General features: G+C 33.7%; 2 protein-coding genes across 10 annotated transcripts in view; one reads left to right on the forward strand and one right to left on the reverse strand.

Moving 5' to 3' along the window:
* The window catches only part of LOC136828133 (carboxypeptidase N subunit 2-like), an 849,326-nt gene that overhangs the window by 654,547 nt on the left and 172,279 nt on the right, over window positions 1–22,500 (forward strand). The window lies entirely within an intron of this gene.
* The window catches only part of LOC136827782 (myb-like protein AA), an 86,811-nt gene that overhangs the window by 61,727 nt on the left and 2,584 nt on the right, over window positions 1–22,500 (reverse strand). The window lies entirely within an intron of this gene.

The raw sequence follows: 22,500 nt of genomic DNA on the forward strand, positions 1-22,500 counted from the left end.
TTCAGTCGCTTGACCAATTTCAACATTTATATGGCGGTGGACTTGGTCAGGTTTTTTGTGTGTGATATTTTTTTTTTTTTTTTTGCGGGTATTGCAGTGAGGAGAAGCTTTTTATTTTGTACGCTTTTTTTTTTTTATCTTATTCAAGGTCATTCTAATAACAGATTTATGGATGTACACTAATTTGTATTTTTGTAAGATTTTATATATAAATAAATGCTTATGTAAATCCGAGTTTTCAATGAAAACACATTGGGATTTGAAGTATACTTTTATGTCGTTTGTTAGAAAAAAAGAGAATTTCTCCTCTCTCTCTCTCTCTCTCTCTCTCTCTCTCTCTCTCTCTCTCTCTCTCTCTCTCTCTCTCTCTCTCTCTCTCTCTCTTCGTTTGCCACTGGAGATGAGAAAGTGCTGATGAGCCCTGATGAAAAGTCCACGATCTTAACTTTAACTTGCGTGTATCTTTCTAAGTCCTAAAGGTGGCACTTTCCTTCTTTTGGAAGTAGTGGTGAAGTTACTCTTGTGACTTTCTCCTTCCCCTCCCTTCCATTCCCCTCCCCCTCCCCCTCCTCCTCCTCCTCCTCCCCCTCCCCCTCGTAACCTCCGGTGCTACAAATGCATGTCTGGGAGTTTACCTCCGTCTCGTTTTCACCGTAACTTTCTGACAGAAGTTGGGGGACGGATGTGTTCCCGGTAAGGTAATACCTTACCTTCGCTTTCCCCTCTCTCTCTCTCTCTCTCTCTCTCTCTCTCTCTCTCTCTCTCTCTCTCTCTCTCTCTCTCTCTCTCTCTCCTAATCCTTTTTAGTTTCACGTTCTATTCTTTCTTTTGCTACGTTTAGTATTTATCTAGTTTGTAGTAATTTTTTTTTCTTTTTGTAAACATTGGATGTTATGGCAGTTTTTCCCTTATAAATATTTGGAGTATAATGTAATGGCAGTTTTTACTTTTCTGTAAAAGAAAACTATCGTAGCGGCTGTACGGGAAACTCGATCGCGCCGAGGAAACTTCGGCGCATTTTTTTACTTTTTTTTTTTCCCCTTTCTCTGACCAAGTGATTACGAGAAAGCAACAATTATCGCTGCTATGAAAATGAAACGCGTTAACTTTCTTGGTACTTTCTTTTTTTTTTCTAAGTTCCTTTCCATCATGGGGGTCCCCTCATTCAAGTTCCGGGGCGAAGTTAGATTGCTTCATTCCTACTTTGTGTATACTTTCAACCCCCTCCCCCTTCCCTTCCCCCTTCCCCTTCCCCCTTCCCCTTCCCCTTCCCTTCCCCCCTCTCCTACTCCCCAAAGCCTCAGTCTTCTCTTCCCCCTCTTATCTTTTTCTCGCTTCTTCCTTTTTCTCATCACGCCTCTATTTACCACCCCATCCCCTACTCTCTCTCTCTCTCTCTCTCTCTCTCTCTCTCTCTCTCTCTCTCTCTCTCTCTCTCTCTCTCTCTCTCTCATCAGATTCTTCCCTATCATTCCTCTTGTTTCATTTCCTCCCTCATCTTATCCGCCTAATTCTGTATTTGCTTATTTTTGGTTTGCCTTTTTTTTTTTGCTTATTCCTTGACAAGTTCAAATATGTATATTTATTTAATTTTATAATGAAATGATGTGGGTATGTTAGTAATTATAATTTCAAGATGCTTTTATAACCCAGAATTTATATTGTATGTATGTTTGTGTGTGTATATATATAGTATATATAAACACACACATATATATATACATTTATGTGTATGTATATGTGTGTGTATATGTATGTCTGTGTAAAATTTTATATTATTGGGTACGTATGAAAGGACAAGGTTAATGAAATGAATAATTGTAACATAAGTGAGAAACGGTAAAGAAATACAAAACTGACAGGTAAAATGTCGAGAAAAAGAAGCAATATTATAAAAAAAAAATTAAATTTCCTTCAACGTGGTTTATAGTCCTTCAGAATCACTCGGCTGTTAGATAAGGGCACTTCCTAACCTTCCTTGGAAGGCTGAGGTCGTGGTTAGAGGTTCTATTGATCATCGATAACGTCTTCTGCTTCTCTTTTTCTCAGCCAGAGAATTGTGATGTCATCGATAGAGAAGTTACGGGTTTTATCCTGCCAATAAGAAGTTTTTATTTAAAAACTTTTTTTCCAAATTTGCTTTTTTTATTTTTTCAACTTGGCTTTTTTTAATTTTTTTCAATTTTGCTTCAGATAGTTTAAGGAAAAGATGATTCAAAAGAAATGAGATGGTTTTCTACTTAATAAGTTTTTTATTCGCGTTTCACACAAACGATTTGGTTCTATAACACCATTCGTCAATGTAATTTAGAATATATTAATGTTCTCATCAGCAAAGCTTAGAAAAATTTTTGTATATATATTCCAGAAGATTCTGAATATAAATTAAAGTCCTTTAAATTAAAAAAATATATTTTTTTCACAAATAACTTTTAAATTATAAAGACAGGCAAACTTTTAGCTATTTATACGAAATGATTCATTTTAATTTTTTTTTTAGATAATTTTAATGACCCCTAAAAAAATATTTTCACAACCGTGTGTCTGGAATTAACGTCATTAAAAGCAATTATTCCTAATTTGAATTCGTAATTTAAATAATTATGTCGTACTAAGTTTTTTGAACTCTCTTTTGTTGGAGTACGTCAGATGATATATATATATATATATATATATATATATATATATATATATATATATATATATATATATATATATATATATATATATGTATATATATATATATATATATATATATATATATATATATAATTTTAACAAATAGACATAGTCAGATAGCTTTCCTCTACCACTGTAACCACAATTATTTCTATATATACAATTATAATAGACATTTTCATACCGTCAAAATGTTCGTCTGTTTCATTCCAAGAATTTCAGAGAAGGTCACGAAAGAATCCCCCCCCCCAAAAAAAAAGTTGAAATTCCTCCGTGGAATTCAGAATGCCTACGCAGTACAGTTTATTCTCTGGTGAGCATTTCTTTTCTGTATTTTTTTCTGTGCCTTCGGCGCTAATTTGGAATTGATGGTGTGTTTCAGGTAGGATGGAAGCAGACATTGTGTTTTAGTCCGGGATGTGGATGTTTCAAGTTATTTGGAGCGTCTGCGAGATGTGTGGGATAATTTGTTCATTCTTCATTTGTAATATTTATGTTTCGATTCAGAACTCTTTTAATATATATATATATATATATATATATATATATATATATATATATATATATATATATATATATATATATATATATATATATATATATATATGTATGTATATATATGTGTGTGTGTGTATCAGGTATATAAAACTCTTTTCTAAGCATTTCTAATCTGTCAAGTATATAAAACTTTTTTAACCATTTTTTATATGTATGAAGTATATAAAACTATTTTTTTTACCATTTCTGATATGTATCAAGTATATAAAACTATTTTTTAACCATTTGAGATATGTATACGCATATAAAATTGTTTTTAACCATTTGAGATATATATCAGATATATGAAACTATTTTTAACCATTTCAGATTCATATCAAGTACACAAAATTATTTTAGCCATGTCAATAAGGTATCAAATATATAAAATTATTTTTAACCATTGCAGATTCTTATCAAGTACATAAAACTATTTTAGCCATATCAGTAATGTATCAGATATATAAAACTATTTTTAAACATTTCAGATTCATATCAAGTACATAAAAATATTTTAGCCATATCAGTAATGTATCAAATATATAAAACTATTTTAAACCATTTCAGATTCATATCAAGTACTTAAAAATATTTTAGGCATATCAGTAATGTGTACCAAATATATTTCAAACCTTCTTGTAGATTTTTTTGTTTCTGTGCAGTTGGGAACGGAGATTGACACTTTCCATTTTATCTATTCAACTCTCACATTCCTTGACTGTTCCTCCTCCCCCTCCCATCTCCCGCCTCCACCTCCCCTCTTTCCCCCTCCCTCCACTCGAAAAGTATCAAACTTTCCACATATATCTTGCAGAGCCTTCTAAGCATTGAAGAAGACGGTTGGCGTACAAAACCTCAGATTATAAAAGAATTTTCTTCTTGAAAAGGGTATTTTTCGGAGACCGCTCTTGCAATGCAATATGCAACTGAATGCAGCAAGCCTCCTGCACCTCTCTTTGTGTGACACACTGACCAAGGCTTTCGGAAATCCTTTTTTTTTTTTGGTGGGGGGGGTATGAATGGGGCAGGAGACGCGTCGACGAAATATTCTGGGAATTACTGGAAAGGAAGGGGAGAGAGAGAGAGAGAGAGAGAGAGAGAGAGAGAGAGAGAGAGAGAGAGAGAGAGAGAGAGAGAGAGAATGAATGCTGAGTCATTTTTTCTTTTGATATACAAATTCTCTCTCTCATTTTTTTTACATGAGGTAGAAATTTTGAAGAAATTGGGAAAGGAGAGAGAGAGAGAGAGAGAGAGAGAGAGAGAGAGAGAGAGAGAGAGAGAGAGAGAGAGAGAGAGAGAGTGCTGAGCAAATTTTTCTTTTACATACAAATCCTCTCATATTTTTTTTAATATGCGTTTGTCATATTTTCCATAATTATTATTATTTTTTATCGTGTTTTTTCTAGGTAAAGAATATATTCACCAAGTACTTTGAAACTCTTCGTGGAATGATATCAGAGACGCCGTAAGGGCGGTGTTCATGCTCGGTAATTTCTAGTTTATTTATTCATTTATGCAAAAAGTTTCAATCTACATTTTTCCCCAGTTTTATAAAAGCCGCGACATTTTTCCAGGTAATTTTTGAAGCATCGCCGTTACTCTGACATTTGTGAATACCTTTCCGAATATGAGCATAATACCTTCTAATAGGTGACGCAGCGTAATTTATATGAATGGTCCCGTGATTTTAAAGAACGAAAATACTTTTAGTAATTCGAAAGCGTCAGAATCTAGATGCTAAAGGGTTCATTTTTAGTTTTCTGTAAAGGAAAACTATTGTGCTGGTTTTTTCTCTCCGCCCTCAGATTTTAAAAACTACTGAGGCTAGAGGGCTGCAAATTGGTATGTTGATCATCCACCCTCCAGTCATCAAACATGCTAAATTGCAGCCCTCTAGCCTCAGTATAGTTCCTCGTTGGACGGGTTGGTATAGTTCTCGGCCAGCACACTGCTGGGCCCGCGTTCGAATCTGCGGCCGGCCAATGAAGAATTAGAGGAATTTATTTCTGGTGATAGAAATTAATTTCTCAGTATAATGTGGTTCGGATTCCACAAGAAGCTGTAGGTCCCGTTGCTAGGTAACCAACTGGTTCTTGGCCACGTAAAATAAGTCTAATCCTTCGGGCCAGCCCTAGGAGAGCTGTTAATCAGCTCAGTGGTCTGGTTAAACGAAGGTATACTTGACTTTTTCTAGCCTCAGTAGTTTTTATTTTATTTAAGGTTAAAGTTAGCCATGATCGTGCTTCTGGCAACGATATAGAATAAACCATCACCGAGCCGTGGTTAAAGTTTCATGGGCCGCGGATCATACAGCATTATACCGAGACCACCGAAAGATAGATCTATTTTCGGTGGCCTTGATTATACGATGTACAGAAAACTCGATTGCGGTGAAGAAACTTCTGCCCATTTTCTACTTGTTTAAAATGTTGGCCTTGAGATAAAAAAAAAAAGTCTTAATGATAAAAATTTGTAAATGTTTTATTTATAAAGATTTATGAAATAGCGCTCTTAAGATTTTTTTTTTTTCCCTGAAACTTGCATAATGTATATATAGATGGCGCTGAACAGTACTGCACAGTGAAATAGTAAGTGAAATTGTATGGGTTTTGACCGTAGAGTCCATACACTTAATCCTATTTTATTAGACCACGTAATTCTTTTAAACGCTTCATTAAATGTATGGTTTTCCTTAATTAAAAGGAAGTAGTGATCATAATGATGTAATTGGAGCCATTCTCTCTATTTGTATTAATTTAAGTTTTTTAACTCCATGATAAAAACAGTTTGAAAGGTAATACTTTATCAGACATCAATACCTTAAATGTATATTTCATTATACTTGCATGTGAGTTCAATAATTATTATTAGGGGAGAATAATGATATTTTATTAAAGATCTTATATATATATATATATATATATATATATATATATATATATATATATATATATATATATATATATATATATATATATGTGTGTGTGTATGTATGTATGTATGTATGTATAAATATAAAACATTCTCCGTTTTCCCACTATAGAATAGATGCACTGTATTAATAGATCAGTAGTAATTCTGTTACTGTCATATTATTATTATTATTATTATTATTATTATTATTATTATTATTATTATTATTATTACTACCACTACTACTACTACTGTTCATTTTAATATTATCGTTTTTTCTGAAAGCCCGCCAAACTTCTTATGAGAAACAATTTACCTTGTAAGAAAATTATTATTATTATTATTATTATTATTATTATTATTATGTTTAAAGCCGTCATGATTTTTTAGCTGTATCTGATATATTTTTCTGCGCACTAACTTATTGTTATTATTATTATTATTATTATTATTATTATTATTATTATTATTATTATTATTATTATTATAGGGACGGTCGTTCGTCACTTTATTTTAAACCCTCCAAATGTGCCTTAAATCATTTATCATTGATTTCCAATAATGAAAACCCACAAGGCTCGGAGGAATGTTTGTGCATTGTGCCCGTTTTGTGGGGCATAGAGTTAATGGAATGCCACGATTTATGGGGCAAGCCTGACAAAATTAGCCCCATAAAACTCTGAAACCGCATGAACAATTTTTTTTTTTTTTTGCATTTTTTTTTAATCCGAATTCCATGTAGGGGGAAGGTGGGGGGGAGGGAAACATGAAATTTTTTTTTTGCATTTTTTTTTTTTTGTTTATCCGAATTCCACTGGGGCGAGGGGAGGGGGGAGGGAGAGGGGGAGAAAACAGGATCCGGTAGCAATGACAAAACTGATTAGAACGGGCGCGTTTTATTGGTCATTGGGAAGTTGCAATTTTTTTTATTTCAATCAGGTGATCGTACCTGAGTGGACGTTTGGGATTTTTTTTATTTGACAATCAGAAGTTTGTCTTTTTCCTTTTTGTGTGTGTGGTCTTTGGGGAGGTTGTTTTCTCTCTCTCTCTCTCTCTCTCTCTCTCTCTCTCTCTCTCTCTCTCTCTCTCTCTCTCAGACTTCTTTGCCAAGGAAAACGCAGAACACATTTGGAAAAGTGAAGATATTACAAAATCTCTCTCTCTCTCTCTCTCTCTCTCTCTCTCTCTCTCTCTCTCTCTCTCTCTCTCTCTCTCTATTATTTTATATATATATATATATATATATATATATATATATATATAATGTATATATATATACACACATACACCTGCTCGTACTCAACTTTCTTCAAATCCAAAAAGTAATTCTCTCTTGAGCAACACTGGTATAACTTCAACAATTACAGGTGCATATACAAAGTCACTTAATCCAAAGTTGTTTTTAAAATACAAGACACAATGATTTGGTCCCGAAAACAGATCCTGCCCAGGCGAGACAATCCTTCTGAGGGATCGTAGCCCTCCCTCCCCCACCCCGTGGTGTCATGCCTTAGCCAATTGTGACCCCTTTTCGCTAATGAAAGCCTTTGGATAGTTGGCTGATATGTTGACGCAGTTATGTTGTGATGTCATTGCTTATGTGTTTGTTTTCATAGCATAGGCTTAGTGTAGTTGCGGGCCGTGATTTTAATGAGATAAATTAGCGACTGGCTTAATTAGTTTCCCCCGCGGAAGTGTGGAGAGAGAGAGAGAGAGAGAGAGAGAGAGAGAGAGAGAGAGAGAGAGAGAGAGAGAGAGAGAGAGAGAGAGAGACTGATTGGTAAGAGGGGAAGTAAAGGAACGTCCGTTCATTAAGTTGTTTGGTAAATTTTTCTTTTTATCAAAATCATCGGAGCAAACTTGCAATTCGAGAGAGAGAGAGAGAGAGACTGCATTTGATTAAACCACGGTTTAGCTAGCGTTGTTTTCATTATTTTTATGCCTGTAGCCTGACACACGCACACACAGTCTTTGACAGGACGTAGTAATTGGCAGACTGATATATATTAATTAATATGTCCAGAGAACTGCTCTGAAATCGTTTGGTAAAAAAAAAAAAAACATGTTATCATTATGTCAACTCGTTAAACTTGGCGAAGGAGAGAGAGAGAGAGAGAGATCTAGCTTTGTAACATGAACCCTTGGAACTGCAACCCTTTAATCTACCACCCTAGGGAACTCGAACACTTGAAACTGTTACAACCTTAGTAACTATAACCTTTGGAGTACCAACTCTGAGGAATACAACCCTGGGAACTATAACTTTTGAACCACCAACTCTGAGAACTACAACCCTGGGCATTAGCTCTTGTCGAGCTACAATCCTGGGACCTAAAATTCTGGAAACTACAACTCTTGGATCTACAACCGCTGAACCCTTTCATCTACAACCTTTGTTGCTTTAACCATTGGGAACTAAAACGCCTGGAAACTACAACCCTTGAAGTACAACCTTTAGAGATCCAATCCAGGTAACTGCAGCTTTTGTATATTCAACCCGTGTAACTACAACCCTTGTTGTAACGTCAACCCTTCCAATTACAACCCTTGTAAGTTCAATCCCTGGGAACTGCAACCCTAAAAACTACAACCCTTGTAACTGCAACCCTTAAAACTACAACCACTGAAACCCCTTCTAACTTCAACCCTTAAAACTACAACTCTTAAAACTCCAACCCTTAAACTACAACCGCAAAAATTACAACCCTTGTAGCCACAACCCTCAAAACTACAACCACTGGGAACTACACCCTGTAAACTAAAACCCTGGGGGAACAACAGCCCCTAAAATTAGCAACCCTTAAAGATACAACTATGGCAACTACAACTTTTGTAACTGCAACCCTCTTAACAACACCATCCGGAACTCAACTCCAGCTGACCGGTATGTTATTGCAAGAGCAATTGAGAAGTCAATACCGAAGTCTGTATTGTGATTTCATGGCGTCTACGATGATTCAGTTACACCCTGGAGGAGGCGCAGAAGAAGCTCCCTTGAGGTAATTCATATGTGAAGCCTCCCTTGCCGCTCGATGTTGTTTATGGACGAGGTTTGAGAAGCCTGAGGGTTCAATGATGTACGTTTTGGCTGTACCGTGTGGGACAGTGTCGCCTTGTCCTTGATTGGAATAATATTTGGTGTGTGTATATGTGTATGGATGTGTATATATGTGTATGTGTGTGTATATATATATATATATATATATATATATATATATATATATATATATATATATATATATATATATATATATATGTATAATACCCCATGGGGATATTCTCAGAAACTTTCCCTACAGATTACTGTATAGTGAGAAAATATGGGGTAAAAAATAAAAGGTATAAGATGCGCCGAAGTTTCTTCGGCGCAATCGAGTTTTCTGTACAGTCTCCACAGCGTGTAATCAAGGCCACCGAAGATAGATCTATCTTCCGGTGGTCTCGGTATAATGCTGTATGAGCCGCGGCCCATGAAACTTTAACCACGTCCCGGTGGTGACCTATCCTATATCGTTGCCAGAAGCACGATTATGGCTAACTTAACCTTAAATAAAATAAAAACTACTGACGCTAGAGGGCTGCAATTTGATATGTTTGATGATTGGAGGGTGGATGATCAACATACCAATTTGCAGCCTTCTAGCTTCAGTAGTCTTTAAGATCTGAGTGCGGACAGAAAAAGTGCGGACGGACAGACAAAACCGGCACAATAGTTTTCTTTTGCAGAAAACTAAAAAAAAAAGGAGAATTTTAACTCGATTTGCTCAACTTCGACTCAACTTTAAATCCTGGAAAATTAGGTTTAAACCTGGTCTCTGTGGGAGTTACCACGCTCTCTCTCTCTCTCTCTCTCTCTCTCTCTCTCTCTCTCTCTCTCTCTCTCTCTCTCTCTCATATTTACGAGCACGTATTATGAAACGGCCTTTCTTTGTTCAAGATAAAATATAGAACCAGGTTGTCTAGATATTATTGTGTACAGAGAGAGAGAGAGAGAGAGAGAGAGAGAGAGAGAGAGAGAGAGAGAGAGAGAGAGAGTTTACATTTGTGTATTGTTTATGTGTAAAGAAACTTCTTACCTAAGTTTCTCATTTCCTTTTCATTGATATGCATCCATGCATTTTTTCATTATATTTATATTTATATATATATATATATATATATATATATATATATATATATATATTATATATATTTATATATATATATATATATATATATATATATATATATATATATATATAAATTATAATATTTATATATATATATATATATATATATATATGTATATAATATATTATATATATATATATATATATAATATTTATATATATATTATATATATATATATATATGTAAATAATATATATATATATATATATATATATATATATATATATATATTCTGCAGCAACAATATACTATATATTCTTTAACAACCAATCTTCCCACGTTGTTAATTTCAATTTTTTGAAAATAACAACAAGAAAAGCTATAACACCGCCTTAATTTTTCACTCCAATTCAATTTTTTATTTTTATAAGAGAATATATCCAATACTGTACTCTTGAGCCTTATCAAATTTATCATATCATTTATTATATATTATTGTTTATTCCACCTATTCCGAGCCATTGCAATATCTTCGACAAACCGCGCAGAGATAAAACTTTAACGCGTCCCCAACGCCTCGCGGCAGAGCGCGTATGAATCGCTAACGCCTCGCGGTACAAATCGTAACGCGCGCGTTCGCTTTGTATATAAACCAGAGTTGGGAACACACCAATATATATATATATATATATATATATATATATATATATATATATATATATATATATATATATATATCATATAATATATAATACAAACGTCCTTTAATATCAATTCGCTCCACCTCGAAATAATATATTTTCATATATGTTACCGAAGGGGAATTTTTAGTTGATAATAAGTTCGTCGTCCCGTGGGACGACGAACTTATTATCATCTAAAATATTCCCTTCGGTAAATATATATGAAAATATATTATTTCTGAGGTAGAGCGAATTGGATATTAATGGACGTTTGTAGCTTACTGATTGTATATGAATCACGGTGATGTGATAAAAAGTCATATATATATATATATATATATATATATATATATATATATATATATATATATATATATATATATATATATATATATATATATATACACACACATATATATATATACATATATATATATATACATATATATATATATATATGTGTTTTTTGCATTTATGTTTGTGTATGTACGTATAAATGTATGTATGTTTGTATGGAGAGAGAGAGAGAGAGAGAGAGAGAGAGAGAGAGAGAGAGAGAGAGAGAGAGATTTCAAACCCGCAAAGACACAAATAATGAAAATAAAAACGAACAAATATATTACTTTTTATCGGAAAAAAGGAAAATGAGAGAGAGAGAGAGAGAGAGAGAGAGAGAGAGAGAGAGAGAGAGAGAGAGAGAGAGAGAGAGAGGAACAGATAGATGGGTAGGTATCTTTGGCTTTCGGGGAGGGATAAAGGCGAAATAACATATCCTGTGACAAAGGGCCAGGGTGTGAATCCCTAAGAGAGAGAGAGAGAGAGAGAGAGAGCGTAGGGTCTTCCATGCGGTCGTAAATTTGTCCTTTCCAAATAGGCCGTATCAACAAGGGATTTCTAAGGTCAGATTGTACTCACTCTCTCTCTCTCTCTCTCTCTCTCTCTCTCTCTCTCTCTCTCTCTCTCTCTCTCTCTCTCAAAAGTCAAGTCGAGAATAATGGATATATATATATATATATATATATATATATATATATATATATATATATATATATATATATATATATATAGAGAGAGAGAGAGAGAGAGAGAGAGAGAGAGAGAGAGAGAGAGAGAAGAGAGAGAGAGAGAGAAAAGAATATGATATTGTTGAATAGTTCCACAAAGAACTATAAAGTGGGAAGTAGGGAAAAAGAATTAGAGGTTTTTGGTGATTAAAGTCATAAAGAGAGAGAGAGAGAGATAGAATCTTTTGGGAACTAGAATTTTAGTCTTATTATGAATGAGTATTTTTTGGGAAATGAGTGTCAATTGCTCGTTCTTGTAATATGTATTTTGTGAAATATTTTCTTACTGATTATAAATTATTGTTCACTAACCGTTCAGATGCAAGAATATTTTTTATTTCTTTTTAATACTCGTTTAAATTTAAATTCATTTTGGAAAATATCTTTATTGTTATTGTGCTGATAAAATAAATAATTTTTTAGAAATTATTTATGGTAATTTTTCAGATCAAAGAAAATTTTTAAAAATTAGTTTTTGGAAATCCTAGAGACGAAAGAATATTTTCCCAGGCGAAATAAATAATATTCATTGCATGAATCATTACCCCATGATTGGGTGATTGACACATTTCTAAGAAGAAATTAACCATAATATTAAGAGAAGCATTTTTTTATCCAGTTTTCAAAAACTTAATTTTATAGGATTCTCTGAACACCAAAAAAACATAAACTCAAACTAATTTTTGGAAAAATACAAACTGGAAAAAAAAACACGCATGAGAAAACGGAAAATTTGGAGGGAAGAAAAACACCAGGGAAAGGAAATAAAGAACGATTTAGGAAATAGAAACCGCCGAGAGAAATGTGGAAAGGAAAAGAAAGCCATCTTGGAAAATGAAGGTGGTTAGAGAGAGACAGAGAATTTTTGTCGTCTTATTTTCAGTATATCTATTTACAAAATTACGTTATGAAATAGTTACGAATATTTGCCTTTGGAACAGAGAGAGAGAGAGAGAGAGAGAGAGAGAGAGAGAGAGAGAGAGAGAGAGAGAGAGAGAGAGGTTTTTGTCATTCTTAATTTCATTAAATATATGTATTTTCGAAAGTTATTTTTGTAAACATTACTTTCTAAAGTAGTCACCGGTACTTGCCTTGAAAAAATGAGAGAGAGAGAAAAAAGAGAGAGAGAGAGAGAGAGAGAGAGAGAGAGAGAGAGAGAGAGAGAGAGAGTTTTTTGTCATTCTTGTTTTCAGTACATATATTTACAAAATTATGTTCTAAAATAGTTGCCAATATTTGCCTTTGACACAATGAGAGAGAGAGAGAGAGTTTTTGTCATTATTAATTTCATTGAATAAATGTATTTTCGAAAGTTATTTTGTAAATCTTCTTCTTTTAACGTGCTTTTTTCCCATTTGTATGGGGTAAGCACGATGCCTTCTTTTTGAAGGACTTTGATTTGGCTTTGGGGTAGACTTTGTAGTCAAGATCTGCTGCCCTGCCTGTCATCGCTTAGACCCAAATATTCCTTTGTAAAGTAGTCGCCAGTACTTGCCCTTGAAAAAATACAAAATTTACAAATTTATGTTCTGAAATAGTTGCCAATATTTTCCTTTGACACAATGAGAGAGAGAGAGAGAGAGAGAGAGAGAGAGAGAGAGAGAGAGAGAGAGAGAGAGAGAGAGAGAGAGAGAGAGAGAGAGAGAGAGAGAGAGAGAGAGAGAGTGCAGTAAAGGTTATAGTAGATAGACATTCTCCGGAAATTTGATGGCGTCAGATATAGTCCCATAGAAGTTACCGAAGAAGGTTCGTTTAGAACTACGACCTGCCCGCCGACGTGATCCTCCTCAGGCCATGCCCTTTTGTAGGGGGTGGGATACCCATTTTTAGTCCTTTTTTACCCCCCCCCCCCGTGGGCTACTGGGTAGGGGGAGTGGGAGCGGCTGCCTTGGGAAGAATAGGGGTTTCAGTCGTAAGATAGGAAAGGTCTCTTGAGATTGGACTTGGATATGGACAGATGTCTTCGTATGGTGGGGTTTTACTATCTTCCCCCTCCTCCTTTTCATCTTCCTCCTCCTTCTCCCCCTCCTTCTTATCATATTCTTCCTCCTCCTCCTACTTTTCCCCTTCTCATCCTCCTCCTCATCTTCTTCTTCCTCCTCCTCCTTTCCTTTACTCATCATCATCATCATGATTTTGTTTATTTCCCTCCTCCTATCCTCCTTTCCTCCTCCTCCTCCTCCTTTTCATCATTTATTTTTTTTTATTTCCTCGTCCTCCTCCTCCTCCTCCTCCTCCTCCTCCTCCTCCTCCTCCTCCTCCTCCTCCTCCTCCTCCTCCTCCTCCTCCTCCTCCTCCTCCTCCAATCGTTGTTCCTTTCATCTTCCCCCATCTGCATTACTCCTCAAACTGCCTCCCATTCTCGAACTGACAAGACCAATTCGATCTAATGTGAGATCAGATGGAAAATTTGGGCCACGATAAATATCTATCCAATGCCTTCAGAGGCGGTTTCTTTATGTATAGATGTTTGTAAACGCATGGCATCCATTTCTTGGGTAGGATAAGGTGTTGTTCTGCATAGGATTCCTTTTCATTTTTAGGGATTTTGACTTTTGGGGGATGTGGGATACTGGGAGAAGGACAGATCACGCCCTTGTGAATTTGGGATGTAGGATTTTGGGAGATGGACAGATCACGCCCTTGGGATTTTGGATATATGTATATGTATATATATATATATATATATATATATATATATATATATATATTTTTTATGTACAGCATATTACTTGAAGATGGAGGCAGACTAACCTTTGAAAGCTTGTGAATGAAGAATCTCTTGTTTTGAGCCTACCTTACTATTAGGGACCTCTGGAAGTAATAACTTCATACACAGTGAATGTATGTTTTAATAATATACATATGTATATATATACATATATATATGTGTGCGTGTATAATGTAGATGTGCTGTGCTTGCATCTTGCAGGGGAGCTGAAACGTAATATCGCACAAAAGCATAATAATCGTTATCTTCTCTTGTCGTTGCCATCCTTCAACTCCTGACAGTTGTCTGACATTTTACCTACAGTTCTGCTCTTCTCCTTCCTCTTCCCCTCCCTCTCTCCTTCCCCTCCTCCCCTCTCCATCCCCTCCCCCACCTCAGTTGCTCAACGAGATCTAAGTCATTTTGATGGAAGAGGCAAACGCATGTGTCATTCACTGTCACTGTCTCCCCCTTCCTCTTATCATTTTGTCGAATCTCTCTCTCTCTCTCTCTCTCTCTCTCTCTCTCTCTCTCTCTCTCTCTCTCTCTCTCTCTCTCTATATATATATATATATATATATATATATATATATATATATATATATATATATATATATATATATATATATATATATATATATAAATATATTATATATATAAATATTACATATATACATATACATATATATATATATATATGTGTATATATATATAAAAGTCACATATATACATATATCTATATATATACATATATACATACATACATACATACATACATACATACATACATACATACATACATACATACATACATACATACATATACATATAGCCTTATATATACATATACATACATACATATATATGTGCGTGTGTGTATGTATGTCTGATATACACTGCATGTTTGTATGTATGTATGTGTGTATGTACTGACTTTATTTACAGTCATTTAAGAAAGCTTCGAGTGATTCGAGCGATCTCCTCAGACGCTGTGTTCATCTCTTGTGATATATATTGAGAGATTATGAAAATAATTAATGAGAGATTTAAAAGTTATAACAGGAGGATCACCGTTTAAGTTTGGCGGTGATGTTGAGAGACATCACGGCGATTAATGAGAGATTATTGAGAGATGGTAGATTGTAGTAACTTGTCGTAGAAGGGGAAAATATTAATGAAAAAATGATCTCATTGATAAGTCTCTCGATGGCAGCATTAATACTGATTAGAGTCGATGAATGGTATTATTTCTCTCTCTCTCTCTCTCTCTCTCTCTCTCTCTCTCTCTCTCTCTCTCTCTCTCTCTCTCTCTCTCTCACTGGCAAATGTTGGTAATTATTGTAGAACGTCATATTGTAAATAAATGTTAACATAAGACTTGACAAAAAAACCTCTCTCTCTCTCTCTCTCTCTCTCTCTCTCTCTCTCTCTCTCTCTCTCTCTCTTTTTCATGGCAAACGTTGGTAATTATTGTAGAACGTAATATTGTAGATAAATGTACTTATCTTAAAACTGACAAAAAACCTCTCTCTCTCTCTCTCTCTCTCTCTCTCTCTCTCTCTCTCTCTCTCTCTCTCTCTCTCTCTCTCTCTCTCTCTCTGAAGAAAGAGTTAATTTGAAATGATAACGGTGGCATTAATTAGGATAATGTATGTTGTGTGTATGTATGTGTATATACGAGTATATACGTATATATGTGTATGTATATATGTATATATACAAATATAAAAATATATATGTATATATTTATTTTATATTTAGGCCTATATATATATATATATATATATATATATATATATCTATATATATATATATATATATATATATATATATATATATATATATATATATATCTATATATAATTGTATATATATATAATCTATATATATATGTGTATATATATATACACACACACAGTTCTCAATCTCATGCCCTCATACACAAAACCGCTTCAATAAAAACTTTCCGAATATACACCACTACCAATTATACTTTAAAAAATCCTTCAGTCTTTTCATATTAAACTGTTTCAAATCCCCGGCTTATTTTTGTGATCAAAATGGCCATATATATATATTTTATGATAATTCCATTTTAAGTTTAATGATAGCGTCTCCTCACCCCGCTGATCCGTGAATGCAACTTGGACTCAACTCGGGCGCCCAGAGATTAAGGCGGAAGATAGGAAATGAAAGGAGAGAGAGAGAGAGAGAGAGAGAGAGAGAGAGAGAGAGAGAGAGAGAGAGAGGGTTTAGGTGTTCGTGTTGGCATTATTATTTGTGCGTTTATTGTTTTCTTGAATAATGTAAAAAAAATGAGAGAGAGAGAGAGAGAGAGAGAGAGAGAGAGAAGAGAGAGAGAATGAATTTCCTTTGTAAATATTACAAAGTATGATCATTTCAGTCAAATATGAAATCCTTCATATTTTGAGAGAGAGAGAGAGAGAGAGAGAGAGAGAGAGAGAGAGAGAGAGAGAGAGAGAGAGAGAGGATTTCCGTGATAATTTTGTATTGATCGATATCGGTGTCTATTGTTTTCTTGAATTAAAATGTGAAAAGAAAAAGAGAGAGAGAGAGATTTTCGTGTTATTTATATTTTTTTTATTATTTATAATTATGTATATTAATTCATTTCGTAATGTTCCTGCAAATTTAATGTCAACCAATAATTGTCTATGAATTGCATATTAAATTTAACAATTTATAACATATTTTATTATATTTTGTTTGTAGTTATAGTTTAATTAATAATAATTAATAATAATAATAATAATAATAATTATTATTATTATTATTATTATTATTATTATTATTATTATTATTATTATTATTATTATTATTATTATTATTCCCATTTTGTTTATGCAAACGTTCAAATTATATTGAAAAGGGGAACAGTCTGTTCCACACGTGAACAAATATAATTTTAATATTATTTTAAAACAATGTTATATATTTACCACTCAACCCTCTACCCCCCGGGGGCGGGGGTTGTCGAGTGATTGAAAAATTGGTCATGCAGACATTCAAATTATCGAAAACACGACACATTTTACGACAAAAGGTCCTTTTGTCTGGGATAATTACCATCCATATATTTATCTCGACGCCTCAGTAACAATGACTGACGGATTCTGAAATGACTAATTAGCACCAGAAGGTGATTGAGGTCCATTTTGCATGCTAATTACCCAACTAGCGATTAACGACTCTCTGGGCACTAATTAGGTTAGAAAGTAAAGAGACGCATTGGTATTTAAATCTAATGACAACCCACAAATTGTAAAAGGTTTAAAACGTGATGTCTATTCTGCCTCTTTCTAAACCTATACACCATTGAAATTGGTGTACCGGTTCTAAATGGGTCACAAGAAGACATGAAACTCTCTAAACACACAAATAACTTTGGGAAAAGAAACTGAGACTTATTTAGAACTGTCATTGGATTTAAATACCAATGCTTTTGTTTTTATTCTAATTTAATTATTGCCCAGAGTGTCGTTAATTGCTAGTTGGGTAGTTAGCATGCGAAATGGACCTGAATCACCTTCTGGTGCTAATTAGTAATTAGAGAATATGTCAGTCATTGTTACTGAGGTGTCGGGATAAATATTTGGATGTTAATTATCCCAGACAAAAGGACCTTTTGTCATGAAATTCGTCGTGTTTTCGATCATTTGAATGTCTGCATGACCAATTTTTCAACACCCCCCCACCCTGTGCGGTAGTGGGTTGAGGGGTAGAAGTATATAATATTGTTTAAAGATAATTTTTTAAATCATATTTGTTCACAGGTGGAATAGACTGTTCTCCTTTTTAAGATGATTCGAACGTCTGCTAAATAATAATAATAATAATAATAATAATAATAATAATAATAATAATAATAATAATATTATTATTATTATATTATTTATTATTATTATTATTATTATTATTATTATTATTATTATTATTATCTCAAGAACATAACAAAGAGAGAGAGAGAGAGAGAGAGAGAGAGAGATCCTTCCCTCTCCTCCCCTCCCCTCCCCCCCATCCCCATCCCCTCCCCATCCCCTCCCCTCCCCTCCCCTCCCCCTCCCCTCCCCCCCCTCCCCTCCCCCCTCCCCTTATCCGGGACAAAGACTTAACAAATTACGTCGCCTCCGGGTAAATTAGGGTCATTATGGAAATCGAATCGGTAAACATGGCGTTCCCGAAATGCAAATGCAGAGTGGAAAATTGCAACTGCTTTCTCCTCCCTACCACTTTCTCTCGAGTGAAAGCGGGCTGGTAGAAAGAATGCACTTGTGTGTGTGTGCACTTGGCCTTGAAGAGAGGATTGTGGGTTGTTGTTGTTGTTTTTTGTGTATATATATAATGTATTTATATATTATGTATATATATACATGTACATAGATATACTGTATTCCTATTAACAAATATTAATCTCACATTGTATGAGAAAATTGAAAGAAATCTTTTTTCAGTGTTCATTCCAATCTAAGGTTTTAATCTTTAAAAACATTCTGGTATAAATGAATGGCAAATGACAATGAATAACAGGAAAATTAAAAGGTGTTTTATTCCAGAATAAGGCCTCTTACATTCTAGAGAAATGGACGATGACAGATTTTTTTGACGTTATTGTTTTTCCTCTATAAGATTTACAATTTCGAAGAAATTTCCTTTTTCCTAAAAGATGTAAAGGAAAATATTATTACTTTACACGTGGTTGAATATTCTCAAAGACTTTTGGTAAAACAATTATATATTTTTTTTTCAAAAGTATTTGAGAATATTCAACCGCATGTAAGTAATATTTTCCTTTATATACATCTTTTAGGAAAAAGCAAATTTTTCGAATTATTTATTATATATTATATATATATATATATATATATATATATATATATATATATATATATATATATATATATATATATATATATTATACATATTACTCTATATAATTTTTTCCTGACAGGAAGCGAGTCATTCAAAGGAATGTTTATGCTGGTGTACGATTATAAAGCGCTTTTGAAGATAAATGACGTGAATAAAGATTTGTTTAAAGCTCTAAAAAAAAAGTATTACGAGAGTAAAGAGATTAATTTTTTTGTGAGGATGAAGTTTGTGTCAGATAAGATTTTTACTCAGATATCTCGGTTTCGAGAATTAGAAAATAATTCATTTGTTTTTTTCTCTCTCGTATCGAGGATTATGTTAAATGTCAGTCTTAAAATGTTGTAAGGTTTTTCAAGGTTTTTTTTAAGAAAAAGCTGGATTTTGACATTAATGATTTCACTGTATTTTAGTTATGGGTCGGTCTAAAAATTGTGAACACTTGCTACAAGAAATTCACTATTGACGGTTATTATTATTATTATTATTATTATTATTATTATTATTATTATTATTATTATTATTATTATTGGAAACAATAGCTACGAGAATATCTGCATTGGTTATTATTATTGTTATATTATTATTATTATTATTATTTTTATAATTATTATTATTATTATTATTATTATTATTTTTATTATTACTTTATTATTATTATTATTATTTTTATTAGAAACAATTGCTACGAGAATTTCTATATTGGTTGCTATATATTTCATTTATTATTATTATTATTATTATTATTATTATTATTATTATTATTATTATTATTATTATTATTATTATTATTATTATTATTATTATTATCTTCTGTTACTTCTGTCAAATGAACACCACAGTCTGTGGAAGCTTGAGTTTCAAGTCATTGGCCCCTGTAGGCCTGTTCCATTATTATTATTATTATTATTATTATTATTATTATTATTATTATTACTATTATTATTATTATATTTTATATATTTATGCGTATTTTTGGGGGCCCTCTCGTACGCGAACGCTCTTATACGCGCGCATATTAACACTGGTTATTCTACTCTCCAAATGAACAGCTGATCATTTGAAACTTACACCTAAGCTGTTTAATTCGGTTTTGTCGTGAGATCAGTACTGTAATGTGACTGTTTATTAGTTGATTTGTAAGTTTTCCTCGTTGATTTGTACGAAAGTTTTCCTCCTTGATTTGTAATTTTTCCTCTTTGTTTTGTAAGTAAAATTTTCTCCTTGAATTGTAAGTTTTCCTCTTTGTTTTGTAAGTAAGTTTTTCTCCTTCATTTTTAAGTTTTCCTCCTTGATTTGAAAGTAAGTTTTCCTCGTTGATTAGTAAGTTTTCCTCATTGAGTTAAAAGTAAGTTTTCCTCGTTGATTTGTAGGTAGGATTTCCTTGTTGATTTGTAAATAAGTTTTCCTCGTTGATTTGAAAGTAAGTTTTCCTCGTTGATTTGTAAGTTTTCCTCGTTGATTTGTAGGTAGATTTTCCTTGTTGATTTGTAAAAAAGTTTTCCTCGTTGATTTGTAAGTTTCCTCGTTGATTAGTAAGTTTTCCATGTTGATTTGTATGTAAGTTTTCCGCGTTAATTACTAAGTTTTCCTTGTTGATTTATGAATTTTCCTTGTTTGTTGGCAAGCCTTGTTGATTAGTAAGTTTTCCTTGTTGATTTGTAAGTAAGTTTTCCTTGATGGATTATCATAAAGTTTTTCATGTTGATTTATAGGTAGGCTTTCCTTGATGATTTATAAGCAACTTTACTTTTTGATTTGTAAATTTTACATGTTGATGTGAAAGTTTTCCTGGTTGATTAACAAGTTTTCCTTGTTTATTTGTAAGTTTTCCTCTCTGATTTGTAAAGCTTTTCTCGTTTATTCCCCTCGTTCGCTTCAATGCAATTTTGACGATTTAATCAAATTGATGGAAGAGCGAAGTTATATCCTTCCTTTGTCATCTCTCCCGGAGATGAAGTCTTAAGCACGAATTACAGCGTTGTTGATTTGATTAAATTCTCTCTCTCTCTCTCTCTCTCTCTCTCTCTCTCTCTCTCTCTCTCTCTCTCTCTCTCTCTCTCTCTCTCTTTATGTAGCTGTGTCTGTCATCTTCGTTATGGGAAGGAAGTTCTCTCTCTCTCTCTCTCTCTCTCTCTCTCTCTCTCTCTCTCTCTCTCTCTCTCTCTCTCTCTCTCTTCTCTTTGAATTTGTATCTGAGTCCGTCATTTTCATTACGGAAGGCTCTCTCTCTCTCTCTCTCTCTCTCTCTCTCTCTCTCTCTCTCTCTCTCTCTCTCTCTCAAATTATGAAAATCTTCATAATTGCCTAAAAAACTGTCTTATTTTGTGAGATATAATTGTAAATAAACTCTCTCTCTCTCTCTCTCTCTCTCTCTCTCTCTCTCTCTCTCTCTCTCTCTCTCTCTCTCTCAAGCCTCCTTAGAGGGCCCAAAAATGTCCAGTTCATCTAGCTATGAGTATTCTCTCTCTCTCTCTCTCTCTCTCTCTCTCTCTCTCTCTCTCTCTCTCTCTCTCTCTCTCTCTCTCTCTCTCTCTCAAGCCTCCTTAGAGGGCCCACAAAAATGTCCAGTTCATCTAGCTATGAGTATTCTCTCTCTCTCTCTCTCTCTCTCTCTCTCTCTCTCTCTCTCTCTCTCTCTCTCTCTCTCAAACAAGTATGCTTCCTTGAGGACTCACAAAAATGTCCAGGTCATCTATCTGCATATGTAACTGTGTATATCTTCGTAATGTGAAGTCAAACGAGAGAGAGAGAAAAGAAAGAAAAGAGCCGGGGGAAATAAGAGACTTATCAGAGAGATGCCACAAGGTTCTGTCATCATCTTCTGCAGCTTTTCCCAGCCACCAACTATCACCGCAATCAGTCATTTCCGGACTTAGCCTCAGAGATAAGTCTTGTCTTTGTCCAACCTCAGCCT

This window comes from Macrobrachium rosenbergii, chromosome 42, assembly GCF_040412425.1.
Source record: "Macrobrachium rosenbergii isolate ZJJX-2024 chromosome 42, ASM4041242v1, whole genome shotgun sequence".
NCBI classification, from domain to species: Eukaryota; Metazoa; Arthropoda; class Malacostraca; order Decapoda; family Palaemonidae; genus Macrobrachium; species Macrobrachium rosenbergii.